A 19,689-nucleotide genomic window follows, 5' to 3' on the forward strand; every position below is an offset into this window, starting at 1 on the left:
AAAACAGCTGGATTAAGTAAACTTGGAAGTCATGCAAGGCAATCCTGTGGTTATTTTGAACAAGAAGAGTTCCACAGTTTTGTAGCATGATTTACATCATAAAGTATATTTAAGGATTACAGATTTAAATGTGTTTGGCTGTTCCTGCTTTTAAGATGAAATGGCCTATGCATTGCTCTGTGGAACAGATCTATTCATTTTTTATCTCCGCATTTCCCATATGGATGTCCAAGTAAGGATAGCTACTTGGTACATACAATTAAAAAAAATAATCAAGAGACCAATGGATTAACAAAAAGATTGTTGTACGTATATTATATCAAGGGTAAAAGTGCAAACTGATAGAAAAGACACCAGAATCTTTAATTAAATATGGATTTCACAGCTACATTTATGTTCAGTATCTTTTTCACCAATGAGGATTTGTAGGAAATACTTGTGCATATAGAAGTGCAACTAAAGACAACTTCTTGTTTGGCAGCCATCAGGAAAACTGGGAAAAGGCGGTGCTCGACTTTCCAGCTTGGTTTTTCTTCATCTAGCGACCCTTAAAAGGTCATAAAGTTGCCCTGGAGGGGCAATGAAGGAGGAGGGATACTTCAGGAGCTCAGATCAGGGGGCATCCGATCGGAGCGAACTGTAGGACCCTCTGGAAAAATGAAGGAAAAGGCAGCCAAGATCTAGCAGCCATAGGCGTCTCCAGCAGGAAAGAAAAGGACTATAAATCAGCGGAATTCCAACTGCGTGCTGAAGCTGGGTGAGCAAGATTTTCTCTTTCCTTCTCCTTGAGGATTATAAATGTTGTGCCCCTGATTTGAAAGGGCTGAAAAGTAAAGACCCCCAGGAGGATTAAAGTTAAAAGTGACGAGCAATTATAAAGAGGGGCAAAGACTCTTTGTTAAAAATATCGGACATTGATAAATAAGCTAAGGAGGACATCTAGTGGTGAAAGAAGAACGAAATTTCTGATATACTGTGAGAATTGACAAAAATGTGGACTGAAGTAACCTTGACAAAGGACACCTGCAAATGATAAGAGTGCCTTGCTGTGAGATTGAGATTCAAAGCTACTTTTATTGAATTTGGCTAAATCTAAACAGATGTTGTTTTGGCTTTAGATTGTAAGCTGTGAAATGACTTCATCAAATATTACTAGACTTATGAAGAAAACTTCTGCACCCTCAGAAGGACAATCTAGTCCTACAACACAGGGATCCATTGAAGCAATGTTGCAATGTGAAAAGACAAGGACTGCTCAAAGTGAAACACAGATTTCATTAAAATTTCTTCAAGAACTTATGTTAAAAAATCAAGAGGCATTGGAAAAAAACCACCTGGAAATGCAGGAAAGTCACATAAAGACACAAAGGAAATTGGAGAAACTAAATGAAGAAATTTTGGATATAAAGGGAAAATTTGAAGCTCAGAAATGATAATAAAAAATCAACAGAAAATACAGAAAATTGAAGAAAAAAGATGAGAACGATAAAAAGATAGAAATATTACTACAAGAAAATGAAAAATTAGAGAATGCAATCAAGACTTTAGAGATGGAGAAAGCGGAACATTATTTAAGATTTCAAAATATCCCTGAGGATAGAGAAGAAAACATAACGGAGGTGATTATTGACATCCTGGAGGAGGCTCTGAAGGCAGATTGAGGAGAAATTCAGTTAGAGGTAGATGAGACATTTCACATCAATTCAAGCTATGCAAGAAGAAATAAACTGCCAAGAGAAGTACATGTATGGTTTACAAAGAAGACAACAAGAGATGTACTACGGAAAGTTAGAGATGAACCAATACAATATAAAAATAAAGAAATTGTGGTTTTAAAACAGATACCCAAGAGAGTTAGAGACACACGAAGACAGTATCACTTTTTGACCATGAAGCTGATTGCCAATGATATAAATTTCAGATGGCTGATGCCGGAAGGCATCTTAATAAACTGGAACAATACAAGATATAGACTGGACTCAATTTGGAAAGCAGAAGATTTTAAAGTGAGGAACAGGTCAATCTTAGATGAAGGAGTGAAACTAAGCCAAGGGAAGAGTGAGGAGCAGAAACAAACAGAAGAGAGGACCCAAGGAGCAACTGCACAAACAGAAGACGACGACCAAAAGGGCGAGGATGAAGGATTTGCCAGAGAACAAAGGACTACTAGATCTACTAGACCGAAATATAAATAAATGGAAATGAAGGAAATGGAATCTTCTCAGTAAACATAAATGGAGTGAATTCCCCAATTAAAAGAAATAAGATTTTTAGGAAATTATGGAAATTGAATTTGGATATAATCTGTTTGCAAGAAACGCATATAAAAGAACAACATCATAAATTATTGGAATATTCAAAAATTGGGAAACTTTATTATGCATCAGTGCAACAGAAAAAAGAAGAATCGCTATATACATTAAAGAGACAATAGATTCTAAAATGGTATACTCAGATGAAGAAGGAAGAATTTTAATGGTAGAAATTTATCAGTATCAAAAGCAAATATTATTAATGGCAATTTATGCACTGAATAATAATCAAGAAAATTTTTACAAAAACTTACATAGAAAAATAATAGAAATGGAGTATCAAAATATTTGCCTACTAGGAGATTTCAATGCAGTAACAGATGGAAAAATTGACTATAAAAGTAACAAAACAGGGAAAAGTGGAAGAGGAAGATTACCTAAGACATGTTTTGATATGGCAGAGGAAATTGGAATTCAAGATATTTGGGGGGAAGTTAATCCACAAAAATTGCAATATACTTTTTATTCAAATAGCCAAAAATCCTGGTCAAGGATTGATATGATTTGGATGACAGCTGACATGAGAATAAACGTTCAGGACATTGAAATAGAAACAGGCATATAGGCAGATCATAATCCTTTGAAAATGACCTGGAAAGGAATACAAAAAGGGCCAAGATGGACTTTAAAAAGTTCCATATTAAAAGAAAAAGAATTTATAGAGTTAACAAAAAAAGAAATGGAATTCTTCTTCAAAGAAAATAAAAAAGAAGATACAACAGCACAAAATGTATGGGATACAGCTAAAGCGTACTTTAGAGGTATAGATATAACGTATATGGTAAGGAAAAATAAACAGAAAACAGCAATATGTATTATTAAAAGAAGAATTTGGAAAATTAGAATTAGAACTGCAAAGAAATCCACAAAAACACTTTAAAAAGAGAAATGGACATAATAAAACATAAATTAAATCTGTTATTCAGAAAAAAATGGCAGAACAGATAAAAAGAGCGAAACAATTTTTTTTTGAAAATGCCAACAAGCCGGGAAGATGGTTAGCTTATAAACTTAAAAAACAGAAAGAAAAAAAGATACATAATTTACTCGATGGGAAAGGTTATTTACAATATAAAAATGAAGAAATAAAAAAGATAGTTAAAGAATTCTATAAGGAACTGTATGATGAGGAGACTTCAAGAGAGAAAAGTAAAATATCTGGAAGAAAGTAATCTTCCAAAGATTTCAGAGACATTTAAAAGTATGCTAGATGAAGGGGTTACAATGATGGAAATAACAGAGGCCATAAAGAGACAAAAAAAAATATGGGAAGACACCAGGTCCAGATGGACTTCTGGCAGAGTTATATAAGAACTTACAAGAGATATTAAGCAAACCGTTGAAAGACGTTTGTAATGGACTTTTATTAAAAGCTAAAATGCCAATGACGAGGATTGAAGCAAATATTACTTTAATACCAAAAGAAGATTTGGATTTGACCCAGATTAAGAACTATAGACCAATCTCATTGCTCAATGTGGATTATAAAATTTTTACTTCAATAATGGCGGAGAGATTGAAAAAATATTTAGTTGAATTTATACACCCAGATCAAAATGGCTTTTTACCAAAGAGACAAATTAAAAATAACTTAAGAGTGATAATAGATGTATTAGAATACTATGAGCTACATCCAGGGAAACAAATGGCATTAATATTCTTAGATGCTCAAAAGGCATTTGATAATCTTTCATGGTAATTTCTGATTCATCAATTACAAATAATGGACTTTGGACAGAATTATATAAACATGGTAAAAACAATATATAACAAACAGCCAAAGTGATTGTTAATGGAGATTGTACTGAGAGCTTTGAAATAAGGAAAGGCACAAGGCAAGGATGCCCTTTATCCCCTCTGTTATTCATTTTCACTTTGGAAGTTTTAAATCGAAATATAAGACAAGATACAGAAATTAGAGGGTTGGGGATAAAGGGTGAAACATATAAGTTACAAGCATTTGCTGATGATTTAGTATTTATTTTGGAAGAACCCTTGGAGATGATCCCAAAATTGTGGTGGAAGATAGAACAATATGGAGAAATAGTGGGACTAAAAATAAATAAAGAAAAAACTAAGATAATAGTTAAGAATCTCACAGATAAGCAAAAAAAAAACAATTTTCAGAATCAGTAGAGGTACAGATAGTGAAAAAGGTTAAATATTTGGGTATATATTTATCAGCCAAATGCTCAACAATAAAAGAAGACAATTATACAAGGCTATTGAAACAAATAAAGCTAGACATGGAAAAGTGGAAGAATTTACAATTGTCATTACTAGGAAGAATTGCTACAGTTAAAATGAATATACAGTATTGCCTAAGATTTTATTTTTATTTCAAACAATTCCGATAAAACTTGGGAAAAAATTCTTCCAAGAATTGAATTCATTAATTTTGAAGTTTGTATGGCAAGGAAAGAAAGCTAGAATAAAGATGAAAACGTTGCAAGATGCTAAGGAAAAATGGAGGCTTTGGCCTACCCGAGTGGGCTTTGTATTATCAAGCATCTGTATTAACATGGGTGAAAGAATGGGTAATGCTTAGGAATAAAAGGTTGTTATATTTGGAGGGACATGACTTACAATTGGGGTAGCACGCTTTTTTGTGGTACGGGAAAAACAAAATTCGTTAAGTATTTTCAAAATCACTGTATTAGAAATGCTTTGATAACAGTATGGGAAAAAATTAAAACTAAAATATATGTAAAAATTCCAGGGTGGTTATCAATGACAGAAGCTTTCTCACACCCAAATTTGTTAGATTTTGAAAAAACTTGGGCATATAGAGATATTTTGAATAATGATGGGACATTAAAATCGAAACAAGAGCTGGAAAATCAGGGCATCAACATGTCATGGTGGGCATTGTTACAAATACAAAATAGATATGAAAAAGATGTGAAATTGTACGGATTTTATAAAGAACAAACTGTATTTGATAAGATATTGTTAACTTCTGATGAGAAATTAATTAAGAAAAAGTATAATTTTTTGTTAATTTTAGAGATGGAAAGTGAACAAACTAAAGAGACAATGACAAGGTGGGCGAAAAACTTTGGTTAGAGTATAGAATTAGAAAAATGGCAAAAATTATGGAAGAGAAATTATAAATTGACAATGTCAACTGCGTATAAAGAAAATTTATATAAAATGTTTTATAGATGGCACTTGCCACCAGCAAGATTAGCAAAAATGTTTAAAAATGTTAGATAAATGTTGGAAATGTAAACATGATTCAGGTACGTACCATCATATCTGGTGGACATGTGACAAAGTAAAGGCCTATTGGAAAACAATACATGCTTGGTTAGAAAAAATATTAGGAGAACATGTAGTATTTAATCCTGATTTTTTTTATTAGGTATAATACTAGAAAAAATTAATAAGCAAAATTTATATTTGATTTTACATATTATAATGGCAGCAAGAATAACCTACGCGCAATGTTGGAAGAATGAACGAATACCATCAGAGGAAGAAGTAATTAAAAAAAATACTGGAATGCGCTGAGATGGACAGACTAACTATGAGACTGAAAGACAAAGAAGAAACAGAATATTACCAAAGCTGGAATTTATTCTACAAATGGTTAGAGGAGAGAACCAAAGAGTAGGACTTGATTATGTATTAGCGTTTTATGAACCCAGATCACACGCTGATTGAAAAATTAACATATGTATGTAGAGGGCTTTTTTTCTCATAGAACGCTCAGAACGGAGTTCCGGCACCTTTTTTGGATGGAACCTTCTAGGGTAGGCAAGGTGGGTTGTATGACATGTGTGAGTTCCGGCACCTTTTTCTTTTACAAAAAAAGCACTGTGTATGTAGAGAGGAGAAAAAAAAAACAATAAAGAGCTTACTGAAAAAAAAGAAGTGCAACTAAAACTTTAATTGTCCTGTGATATTAAGTGTGGTCTGTCTACATTTAGTCACATATTTTTTACAATATAATATAAAACTTTTTGCTTATTTCTAAACTGTTAAGGTCTCCTTAACTGTCCATTTACCTTGGTGTATATCTTCCACTTTATGAAAAAAATATATTTTTCCCCAGCTATCAGTTTTCTTTGCTAAAATGAAAGTAAATTCTGTTAGAAAGTTATACTGAAATAAAACTCTTTAGGGCAAATCAGTAATACTTTCCACTTTGTTCCTGGGATAAAGATCTTATGTAAGCTACTAATAGAATTCAAAACTGTCCAGTATCACTCAAGATACAACAGATCTTTTCAGAAGAGCCTTTGTGCTATCAACAAGTAGCTCATTTTCAGATTCTTTAATTGTAAGAAAAATCCATCATTAACAGCAAGCTTCTGGACAAAAATCATTTCAAAAACCTGTATTGAATCTGGTTACCACTGTATACCAAAAGCATTTCCCAGTATCTTACACTATAAAGTGGAAAACATCAGCATAAATAAAGTGGTTTTGGTCAAATGCTTAACCCATGGGCTTGTGATTTCTTAATGAAACTTTGCATACCTTCAAAGGCCTGCTGAGGCCTGAACTTTAGTTCTGCCATCTCAACATATGTACCTTTTAACCAATCATCAAAATAATCAGGTTCCTGATTGACATAATTGAATCAACTTCATTCCACAAATATCTTCCAGGATAACTGTCTTCACAAGCTTCCTTAATCTAACCTCAAGAGGGAGGCTATTCTAAAATAAAAGATTCTGTTTGTAGGTCTGTAACACCACAATTTTATGGACTTGGGAGGCAAAAGATGACATGTACACTGAGTGGATCAGAAAGGCCTTTATGATGAAAAGGAAATCCTTTAATTCTCTAGGATGTAAATCACATATGGTTTTATAGATTAAAACACCAGTTTAAACTGTTCCTGGAAACCTACTACTAATCAGTGTAGTGTCTTTAGAACAGGGAATATGTTGCTGTAGTGATCATTTGTCATTAGCATTTTGGACAAACTGGTGTCTGAATGGCCTTCAAAGGCAAGTCTGTGCAGACATTTTTAGAGTATTCCAACCAGCGAATAATTTTGAGTCCCTGTTGTGAGGGCCATTTCAATTTCATTTTTCAGGTTACATAGTTACATCAGCATCCATGGAACTTTTCCAGTCAAATCATGAGATAAGGAATTAATACACATCCTTTCCATTTTGCTTATGAAAGGTTTAAAACTATTGGATTATAACGGTTCCATTGCAGCTCAGAACAAGACATTTTCCTGAACTAAGCTGAGTCACCATCATATTACTTTGTACACCAACAAAGATGTGAAGCTTGAAAGCACCATTTCATTAGCAAAAGCTAATATATTAAAGCTAGTAGTCTCATCTGCATTGGATCCCAGTCTCATGTTAGATGCATTCCTGAACTGTCCTTATTCTAGAGGTCTGTGGTGTGGTGGTGAAAGTTAAATTACCAAGTTACCATAAATTAATGTTTTTCAATAACTACAGGGGACTTTAATTTGAAACCACGTTAATTACATGGTGATTTCTTGTTACCTCTGTTGCATTATCTCTGAAATCTCTGCAATTAATTTGTGTCATTATTGTTGCCACTGCTTTCAAACAGAAACCATCCTAGCATTCGTTATCACAAACCCAGCAGTAGCCTCGTTTTCTTAAATATGCCTTTGTAAATCAAGCTCTGGCTTTAGTTACTTATTAAGATACATAGACTGAAGATTTAAGATGGGCTTTAAACAACTAAAACTTGTCAATGATGGGAAAAACTATTGCTAGATTATAAACCCAGTCTGCAGACCATCCTATTTATCTTTAGAACTGGCCAGCTTTCTTGGGTCTCCTATGTATCCAGTCAAAAAATGTGCCAAGCCTTGTAGTAATATCCCTATCATTTTTGCCATGAGTTTGAAGCAAAAAAGACAACTTTTAGAGTATATAATTTTATCATCTGCTACTTTTTTTGCAAACATCTAATTCTCTACCAATGATTTGCATAAAAATTATGTTTTGAATTATCTTCAGATAAAGGCAAACTTTTTATATAATTTAAGCCCAAGGGAATATTTTGTAATCTGTTACATCCTGCAAAAACTTGCCAATCAATGTCAGCCTTCCAGTCTTGTGGAATTCATTAATTTCATCATGCAGATTTACTTTCTCCCCCCTCTTTTCTCTGCCACTGAGAAAGCATCTGCTAAGACTACCAAACCAATATATGTGTGGTCCTAAACCAGTTGAGCTAAAAATTGCTGTTCCTCTAGTTTATAGTTGTAATATACAAACATACATCAATGGAGTAGCAAAATATAAATTTGGTGTCACAGAGGTTGCCTACAAATGCCATTTATCTATTGATTGTAATGGTATCTATTCATTCATCCATATTCTTGTTTTAGAAGTTCCGATAAATGAGTTCTGCTGGGCTCAAGTTGTTTTTAAGATTTCCTGTAACTTGAAAGCATGAACTTGCTAAAGACTAGGTGTCAATGCCCTTCCATGGTCTGTTTTGAAGATAAGCTGTAAATATTACATTGTGGAATATGTTCTGCTTTGTGCAATGGTGGCCTTGTACAGATCTCTAATCTGCAGTGTTGGAGAAATGTGTAAAAATTCCCATTCTGAATCTGAGTTAACAACAAATCTCAGCTATCTTTGTTACAAAACATAGCCCAGGGCAGGGCTTTTTTTCTCACAGAACGCTCAGAATGGAGTTCCAACACCTTTTTTGGATGGAACCTTGTAGGGTAGGCAAGGCGGGTTGTATGACATGTGTGAGTTCCGGCACCTTTTTCTTTTACAAAAAAAAACACAAAACACTGGCCATGGGTATACTCAGAAAAGTTTCTTCATAAAATTAAGGGAACAAGTTAGTTATTCTACCCAAAAGTATTCTGGTGGGTTAGTGTCAAGTTCTTTTTAACTTCGCTCAGTTTGGTGTGCTCAAGACACAAAGGAGCCAGCAGCAGCACAAGTCCCTAGGTAACACACATTCATAAGTGATTATTCATTACTCACCACTACTCCACTCTTCCCCACTGTTACTACTACTCCTGCTACACTAATTACTAGAGAAAATTCTTTCTAGTTGTTTTAGGCTGCTTTATTTCCCCACACAAACACACACACTTCATCCCCTGTCCACCACACCCAGTTGCCTCTCAGCACAGCTTTTATAGCCAAATTGCAGTGCTGGCTGGGGAGACGTTTAAAGAGGCAGGGCAGTGTCACAGGTGCTGGCCATTTTCTGGGCAGCCGGCTGTCAGTACAAGCAAAACCCAAACTGCTTGTTGGATTTTGTTGCTTGACTTGAAAAACTTTGATAGAAAAAATACATTCTGGTTAATTCAGGACCCAGTCCCAAAACATTAGCAAGTAAACTGCAGTTTATATCTATGGATAAGAAGCAAGACAAATGCTTTGAAAAGGACAGTAAGCTTAATTCCTTTGCAGATTATACAGCTGGGCTGTCAAAGTAGCTAAGCCTCAGTTCAAAGGACTGCTTTCTCTAAGATCCATAGTCCAAGTGGTAAAGTTGTTTTTGTGCATGCTAATACAAATGCATGGGACAAATTCATACAAACTCTATCTTTGGTTTTTCCATACTCCCAAGGGGAAAGTGACTTGCCGGGTGGAAAACAAAGAACAGTAGAAATTATTCTATTTTTTTTTCTAAGAAAGCAAGATAGTATGAAGCAATAGCAAAGTAATTTTAATTGTAACTCCATAGCCTTTGCCTGTGGTAAGATTTCTTCTGTTCTGTTTTAGGAATTGGGGTACATAGGGCATCAGAAATGGACAACATGACCTCTTGTTCTCAGGATTTTTGTCAGCCCTACATGAAAGAGACCTTGTGTTGGGATGGTCCACTCTGAAGCCGTTCTCTGTTTTGCGTGTATTTACAAAGATGTATGAATATCTGATTAATGAGTCATGGTCTCTGGAGAAATTTAATAACTGTACTGCTTTACAAAGCAAGCTCCTTCACTGTTAACACAGCTGCTAAGGGTGTCTGTGAAACTGAAGCTCTTTCTGAATCTAAATGTATGCTAGGAAGTGAATTCCTTTCAACACAAGAGAAGATTGTGATACACTCCCCAATTTTGAACTTTTGCAAGCTCACTTTACTGGCTCTAATTTGTAAAGATTTTTTCTGTGGAAACCATCTTAGACATGCAAGCTGTAGAAAGCCTTTGTGTTTGCATGCATTTGATAGGAAGGCCAGGAAGTTGATATCAACAGTTTTCCTTTCAACATCTTAGAGGGAAAAGTAGCTCCTTTTCTCGTTTCAATAATTGTATCATAAATGACTAGTCTTTTAGATAAGTAAGATGATTCTTATCAGATGCAGCATATGAAATAGTCTAAAACTAGATTTTTAATGTGTACAGGAGTTCGGTAGAATAGTATATTTATAATGTAGTTTGATATATTTTTTTCCAATTTGGGCATCTTCTGGATGACTGACTTCTTTTCCCCAAATTCTCTGGCTATTAGAGCTTTTCTGAGAATTCTGAGAATTGACATCCACACTACTTTGAGGATAGTCAAGTTGGAGAAGTCTGTGGAATTGTTGGTCTTCTCTGTTTGCTTGTAGACCTTTCGTTGCTTCACTAAGTAACATCTTCAGCACTCAAGTTGGAGTGGCCTATCATCATGTTTCTTAAAATGCAAGAAAAAATCCTGCCCTTACAAATCTGATCTCCTTATGTTCACAAGACAAGTCTAAGATAAAACTGTTATCGCAAATTCCTGACTGTATAGAGCATTGTAATTGAAGAGGTAGGTAAGAAAGACCCTTAAAGCTGGCTTTTAGATTACATCCCATTTTTCTTTCTGTCCTTTGGATTTGGTAATATCTGAGAAAAATTTTCATATACTGTATTTGCTAAACAGTGAATCCCATTAAGCTGAATTTGGCTTCATCCTAGGTTAAAAAAGTTTAGGACTGCAGCCCTCAATATAAGAATCTAGATACATAGGGAAGGAGAATACCTAAGTATGATTTTCTGGTCACCATATAAGCGTATACTATTTCTGAGATGATTCACTGTCTACTTTGAAAGAGGATCTGCGTGTGTCTTCTAGTTTCTAATTCTCTTAAATGCCTTAGGTTTCTATCAACTGATCTATATTAATAAATTTATAGGTAATTAGGGATGACAAAAAGTGTCCTATGTTAAGCACTATAAATAATGCTGGTTTGTAAGGGGAAAAAATCCAAAATCAGCTGCTGGATAATTTTTTCAGTAGGACTAATCAAATACACATTTAAGGGCAACTCTTTGGCTCTTAGAAATTTTTTTTAGAAAAATAAATGTTCAACCTATGATAATACTAGTAAAGACTCAAAGCATTCAGCATTATCAGCTGAGTGGATGATCCCTGATCCTACCAAAACAAAGGAAGATCAATTTAATCCTCTTCAATAGCAGATTTAGGAGCATTGGTTCTGATTCTTGGTCTTACGTCTTTCTCTGTCATTTTAATGTGCATTGCGGTATATTTATTTGCCTATAGACCTGAAGTAGGCTCTGTATAACTGTCACTAATCTTTATAAAATTTAGAAACAACATTGATGCTTTGAAAGTGTTTTCTAAAAATCTAATTTCTTCCTCGTTCTAAAGATCAGAGATCTTCTGCTATGGTTTCCCTTTTCTCATATGTTCAATTTATATTGTATAGTTAAAAATATGAATTCTTCAACCACTACTTCTTTTGACTCATTTTCTTGCCCAAACCTACTCTAAACTTTAACATGCTCATTAATGAAATTGCCACTCTAAAATCCCTGAGTTTATTCCTGCCTGCTATGTTCCCTTTTCCATATTAGCCTGGATGTTTAACTGCCTGGAAAAATGGTAGAATATGTGCTTACAGACAGCGTGGTATGGTGGATAAAGCATTGGACTAGGAAGGGGAAGACCCAGGTTCTAGTTTTCTCTTAGACACCAAAGCCTAGTCATTCATTTTCCACTATTACTCCCAATGTGTTTTTTACATACACTTGCTAAGAAGTGTTAGAACTTCTCTTTATTTTGGGAGTCATATCTGCTGGCTTTTTTTACATTCTAATAATTTTATAATTTTGAAGATGATCCTTTCTGCTACTTTATTCGTATAAAGATGAGGCTATTTTCCTGTATTCTTTGCTCTTATTTTAAATATTTCACTCAGACAAAATGTCTGACTGCAAATTCATGTATTAACCAGCAGCGGTGATCACATTTGCTCCTTGGTTTGTGTAACGTGTGTGTGTGTGTGTGTGTGTGTGTGTTGTGTGTATGAGAGAGAGAAAAATGGAGAGAGAAAGAGATAAAGTTTGCTTCTTGGTAATATGCAGTGACAATACTCAAAATTTATGTTGCTAAGTGACTTGTTAAATGAGTTTTGCCCCATTTTATGACCTTTCTTGCCACAGTTGTTAACTGAATCACTGCAGTTATTCCGTTGGTAACACGGTTGTTAAGTGTCTCTGGGTTCCCCATTGACTTTGTATGTCAGAAGGCTGCAAAAGGGTGATCACATGGCCCCAAAACACAACAACGGTAATAAATATGGGTTCTCCTGTAGTAAATCTTCAACTATAAAGAAACCAATACTTCTATTTAGGTTCAGTAGGTTTCATTTGCAAACTGGAAGCCATTCATATTCATTGGCAGAAGAGTAAAGAATGATTAGGACAAAACAAACAAAAATGTCCTATGGCTACAATCAAAACCACTGTCTGCCGACTTTATATTTTCAAATTACTGTTGCCCTACTAATATTTTGCAATTAAGCTTCCCACAGGAAAGAATTTCCTACACATTTGTTCCTTTTCCATTTTTATTTCTCACATCTATGAAAAGATCGGGACGCAGTGGCTCAGTGGGTTAGGACGCTGAGCTTGTCGATCAGAAGGTCGGCAGTTTGGCAGGTCGAATCCCGAGTGCCGCGTAACAGAGTGAGTGCCTGTTACTCGTCCCAGCTTCTGCCAACCTAGCAGTTCGAAAGCACGTAAAAATGCAAGTAGAAAAATAGGGACCACTACGGTGGGAAGGTAACAGCGTTCTGTGCACCTCTGGCGTCTAGTCATGCCGGCCACATGACCACGGAGACGTCTTCGGACAAGCGCTGGCTCTTCGGTTTTGAAATGGAGATGAGCACTGGCCCCTAGAGTTGGAAACGACTAGCACACTTATGCGGGTGAAACTTTACCTTTACCTTTATGAAAAGATCAGTTCTTCCACAGAAAGTTCATTAGATAGTTTAGTGGTATTGCTTCAGTGAAACTACTTGGAGCAAGCTAAAGACTTGCTTTTTGAAAAGAGAGAAAAAAGCAAACTCCAGTGCAGAAGCTTTCAGGAGCAGCTTTAAGTGCAACTTAGAATTACAGATGCTCTGCAAAATTTCTTGCAACCTTTTCCTTAGGGCCACACTGCATTACAGCAGACGTGTAATGAAGCTGCTATAAAATCTCTGGTAATTAAGGGGGATTTGACAGTAATTGTAACAGTGAATCAACTTAATTATTACCAGCTTCAAAGAGAGCTAAACCAATGTTATAACCTAACCTTTTCTATTTTATAAATTGGGAGTTTAAGCAAGTATATGTAACATTTAAGAATTAAATCGGTTGAGATGGAATTCAATTCATGTGCTTTTACGCACACAAATACAAGCATATATTGCATATACACAGATGATTCCAATAGCAGTTATGATTCAACCAAGCACTGAAACATAGACAATTTGTTGCTATATTAAGTGGATTTTTTTCAGCTTCACATCTGTGATGCAAGTCCTTTCCTTGACTACTAACAGAGGAATGCATGTAAAGCTCTCAGCTATAAAACTATTCAGCTGGCCTCATTCAAATTCCCTCGCAGCACTATTTTAGATATTCTCAGAGCTAAATTCTCCTGAACAGAGCAGGATTCAGTCCTAGAAAGTGAAATATAACTTAGTAGTTTGATAAAGAACACTAATTCCTTGATCTGTTTAAAAAACCATGCTACATCTCTCTTCTCTCTCCAATATACAGTATATATCAAATTCCTATCCTATCCTATCTTATCCTATCCTATCCTATCCTATCCTATCCTATCCTATCCTATCCTATCCTACCCTACCCTACCCTACCCTACCCTACCCTACCCTATCCTATCCTATCCTATCCTATCCTATCCTATCCTATCCTATCCTATCCTATCCTATCCTAATAGGTAGTCTTCAACTTATGACCACAATCAAGCCCCAATTTTCTCATTTTATGACCTTTTTTGCCCCAGTGGTTAAGTGAAGCAGTGTAGTTGTTATATTAGTAATACAGTTGTTAAGTGAATCTGACTTGCCCGTTGATTTTTCTTCTCAGAAGATTGTAAAAGGTGATCATACGATCCAGGACACTGCAACAATGTGAGTCACATACCAAGCATCTCAATTTTGATCACGTCACCATGGGGATGCCACAACAGTCATAAGTGTGAAAAACAGTCATAAGTCTCATTTCTCAGTGTTCTTGTAACTTTGAATGGTCACTAAATGAACTGTTATAAGTTGAGGACTACCTGTATACCAAGAGTCCCGAATCTCCAGGCTGCAGCTGACTCCGGGCTGTGGCCTATTCAGAATTGGGTTGTGCGACTGGCTGACTAGAACACACATGCTTGTGTGTGGAGCTCAACGTGCACACCACTTGCACAAGTCAAACTTTGTGCGTGTGTGCATGCCGTCCCACCATTTACGTGGCCCAGTTCCCCTGTCCCCTCCCCAGCCAAGCCGCCAAGCCACAAAGGTTGGGGACCATTGCTGTATACCACTAACTTCATATGGACCCTTTGTAGTTAATACAAAAGTCCATATTTTATGTATGAAATCTGTTACACATATAACTAATAACAATAAAACAATGAAACTCTGTGTACATTCAGCAAGATCAGTTATTCTCTAGAGCAATTAGAGAATAATTAGAGAGTCCTGCTAATAGTCATTATGAAGGGGTGATTCAAATTTTGAGAGGTAAAGTATTCCATAGGATGAGTCTTAAATTGAAAAAAAAAACATACAGTTCTTTATTCTCTTCCTTGAATCTTACCTGGGAGAGAAACTCCCATCCCTCTAACTGGAAAACTGACCCCATTTTACATGGAGAAAGTGGTCCTGCAGCAAAACCATCTAGGGTTTTATAGTAATGACCAATATTTTTAATTATTAATGAAGGCAAATATACGTGTCCCAGGATAATGTTGCAGGATCCAATCTGAGTCTGTCACTGGGATTAGATCCTGCAACTTTGAATTATAGTTAGAAGCCTAGTCACAACTAATACAATGCTCACACTAGTAATGTAAGCTGAGAGACTCCTCACACCAGGATATAATCTCTATCAATTGCAAATTCTGAGTATTTCTAAAAGCAACCCTATGTAGAGTGTACTGCAATCATCCAATCCAGTGGTGGCAATTGTTGCCAGAAGTTCCCATTTCAGAGGCAGCCATGGCTTCCAGTGCCTATGTAGGAAGAGTCCTGAATCTAGGGTGACCCCCAAGTTATGGATCTGGGCCTTTCATGTAGAGCATTCCCCTCCAACATGATAACTGGAGCTGATGAGGTCCAGATGGCTTCCAGACAAACAGCACCTTTGTCTTGCTGCAATTCAGTTTCATTATGATATGCAAAGTTACCTATAAAATAAACTATGGGTTACATAATGAATTATCACAGCACATAATGTGTTATGTAAAGGTGTAAGTCCTCTTTTGTATCCTCTCAATGTTTAACCAATAGGAAACAGAGTGTAAAAGTTCCATGGAATTAACAGAATAACAAAGTTGGAAAGAAATTTGGAGGTCTTCTAGTCCAACACCCTGCTGAAGCAGAAGACACTATACCATTTCCGACAAATGGCTGTCCAAACTCATCTTCCATCCAAAGAATCTGAAACTAGAACTCATGCTGTTCATTTATAAAAGTATGGTCAGCTGAACTGGTCAAATTGTTGCATGAAGTGAATTATTCAAAAAGACTAAAAACAAAAATAGAATATAGTGAACTTCAGAAAGATATATTTGTGTGTGTGTGTGTGTGTGTGTGTGTGTGTGTGTGTGTGTGTGATAGGTTTCTTTTCCAGAACTACACTTCTTTTTAAAAAAATATCCTGAAGAGGCATCTATATACTTATTTTTCTTTTTATCCTTAGCATTAATAAGGTATTATTGGGTTATAGGGAAATAATAAACAAGTTGTTAGTTCTATTTTCGACAAACGTAAATGCATAGAATCAGAATTAGATAGGATCACAAGGTCTAGGTGTGCAATCTGTTCTTCAACGGAAGAATCCTCAAGACAGTAAGAGTGTGTTCAGCTTCTGCTTCAACACACTGTAGGACTGAAAGATCAACACTTGTCCTGGGTAATTGATTTACTAAGCCAGTCTTGTGGCTGCAAATTAAAATCTTCAAATGAAATTACTCCATGTTCTGTACACGGAGGTGATAAAAGGACCACCATAGTTTTCTTCTGTATGTCATTCCTGAAGGTTTTTAGGGGAGAGGGCACTTTTTCTTTAAGGCATTTCCATTGACAGTGGTACCTTGGTACTCGACTGCTTTGAAATTCACCAAATTTGGTACTCAGTGCATTTTGACATGAAAATTTTGTCCAGGTACTCATCATTTGTTTGGTACTCAGTGCACAAGCTAGAATCTGTTTTTGTCAGCTACCCTGTGACAAGCTAGAATCTGTTTGTGCCCAGCTGCCCTAGATTATTCCTTATGGGACAAATTTGTTTCATACACATCACTTTTGGTACTCATCATGGCTCCCAGAACCAATTAACGATAAATACTGAGTCTCAAAGGTGTTTTTTTCAAGAGGCAACTGGACTTCCTTTGGGTTTTTTCCCCCACTTCTCATCCAAGAAGCTTCTTCAGCTCTAACTCGATGTGGGGAAGCGAAGAATCTGAAGAAGCTTCTTGGATGAGAAGCGAAACATCTTCAAAGACAAACAAGAGAGTCCAGTTGCCTCTTGGAAAAAGCACCTTTGGGATAACCATGACCTGGATGACTGGGAATTTCCACCTATGAGTACCGAGGTACTACTGTGACCAGAAGTGGAAAAAGCATCCAGAATAGCTTCTATTACTATTTATTTTAGTTCATTTTCATTCTTATCATTCTCTATCCAATTATTCCCATTCCATTCAATTTGGTGTCACCTTGCAGATTTCTAATCTGCATTGTCTCCAGTTTCTGCGCATCTTACTTGACATCTTTTTCTAGTTGGTTGTCTAAACATTGACAGGTGCTTCTGAGTTGAGTGCAGTTCAGTGGCCAGTTATGAGGCCATCAAATAATAGCGCTACCAGTGATCTACCTTACTAATCAGCAAATTATGCAGCACTTTATTGACATCAAACTTCATCACATACAAAGCATTTCCATGATCTAACAAGAAAATGTATTTTGCAGTGAGATAAGTCTAGCTTGATGGATTTATTCCTGACAAACCCTTCATGATCCCTATAATCACTGCATTGGTTCAAAATGCTTGGAAGTACTTCATGATCTTTTCTAAAATTTCAAATTAACCATTCATCCTGATCACTGTTTTTATTTTTCCTTTTTTTCCCCATTATGGAATTGTTCTAAACATTGTTCTGTGTTTATTAAAGACACGTATCCAATAACCCAAGGTCCATGTCTGATTAAACTCATAGTTGCATTTTCCTTGATGACAAAAAGTCTTGTGTCACATGGAAAGACTGAAATGCACTCTGTTGTAACAGAACTATCAATATTCCATTACAGAATCTAGCTCTTTTCCCCTCTTTAAATAAATCTTTGTAGTATATCTCTAGTGCTCTTTCAAAAGAATGCTAAACCTATGTTTATAAGGAATCTTCCTGAGGCCTGATAAGCAGTAATCTTTTTTAAGATTAAATGTTAATGATACGCAGATACTTGCAGTTTTGAAGACAAATCTGTCTGTAATAGTTAACCTTTTGAATATACGTATCTTTTAAGTATTTTCATCCTGGTAACCTTTGTTTAAGCAACTATGTGTTTAATTCTCCAATCCCATTAATTGTTAAGGGCAAGATTTTAGAAGCACCTCAAGCTCATTCTTTTTTTTAAAAAAATATCTTTTCAGGTATAAAGTTTGCATGTCTGAAAGTGCCAATTAGGACTCTATACCTTAGTGAACCTTTTTGATAACACATTTGAACTTTACCAAATGGGTATTTTTATTGCCCTTCAGAAGAAATAGGTTTCCAATGGTTATTGACCAACATATTTTATATGGATTCTTTTTTAAAGATGCTGTTCAATAGAAATGAGTATAAAGGCACTTTATATAGCCAGTAGTCAAAGCCATTTGCCCAACTTTTGACAACCAATGAACAGTAATTTAGAATCTCCAAACACAATCTGTCTTGTTTATGATTAGACCAATTTCTTAATACATATTTTTACAACCTTCTCATTCTAGGAATTTAGAGACATCAAGTCCCTTTAAGGTAGCTTTCTGAGATGAGAACTAAAATGAGAAATGTTGCAGGCTGAAACCTACGATTAGTTCAGATATATTTTATTAATCTGATATACTTTTTGCTTCCTACAGAGGCATACTATTTATTTATGACTTAACAGTGGCGTTCATATCTCATTAAAAATTAAAAAAACATAGTTGGGACCAGGCTTTGCATTGCTAAGCAAGGCAGTTCTTAATTGAGTCACTGCTGAGGTTACTATCTTTTCTGCCAAGCTTGTTAAGAGAATCACTGAAGTTCTTAAGTGAATCACATGGTTGTTAAGCAAATCTGGATTTCCTCATTGACTTTACCTGTTGGAAGTCGGCTGGGAAGGTCCCAAATGGCAATCTTGATGACCCCTTTGTGCTGCAACCTTTTTAAAAATATATATTTTATTCATTTTTACAATAACAATCTTTAGTGCTTAGTGAACAATGTGTTGTTTGGATTCATATATTTACAAATAATAATTAATTTCTATAACTGATCAATATGTTAGTTGATAATACATTTCCTTGATCCTGCAACCTTCATAAATGCATGTCAGATGCCAAATCCCAAACTTTGAACACATGACCATGGGGATGATGCAACAATGGTAAGTGTAAGAATCAGTCATAATCCACTTTTCAAATGATTGAGAATTACCTATACAATGAAACACAGGTAATCCTTGACTTACAACCATTTGTTTAGTGACTGTTCAAAATTACAAAATTGACTTATAAGCAGCTTTCACTCTTTCAACCAGTGGTGGGATTCAGCCAGTTCGCACCAGTTCGGCAGAACCGGTAGCTAATTTTTTGTTGCCCAGGCCCAGAATGGACTTCCGGAAGTGGCATCTACACAAAGAACCAGTTGTTTACATAATTGAATCCCACCACTGCTTACAAACATTGCAGCATCTCCATGTCACA

The 19,689-nt window shown here is 35.6% G+C and overlaps 1 long non-coding RNA gene across 1 annotated transcript; it reads left to right on the forward strand.

The window, feature by feature from the left end:
• Window positions 1-4,660: 4,660 nt before the first annotated feature.
• LOC310639417 lies at window positions 4,661-6,001 on the forward strand. The gene is made up of 2 exons (XR_014492301.1): window positions 4,661-5,356; window positions 5,740-6,001. It is a non-coding gene; the product is annotated as an uncharacterized lncRNA (long non-coding RNA).
• Window positions 6,002-19,689: the final 13,688 nt, after the last annotated feature.

Source organism: Vipera ursinii (assembly GCF_947247035.1).
Source record: "Vipera ursinii genome assembly, chromosome: 3".
Taxonomy (NCBI): domain Eukaryota; kingdom Metazoa; phylum Chordata; class Lepidosauria; order Squamata; family Viperidae; genus Vipera; species Vipera ursinii.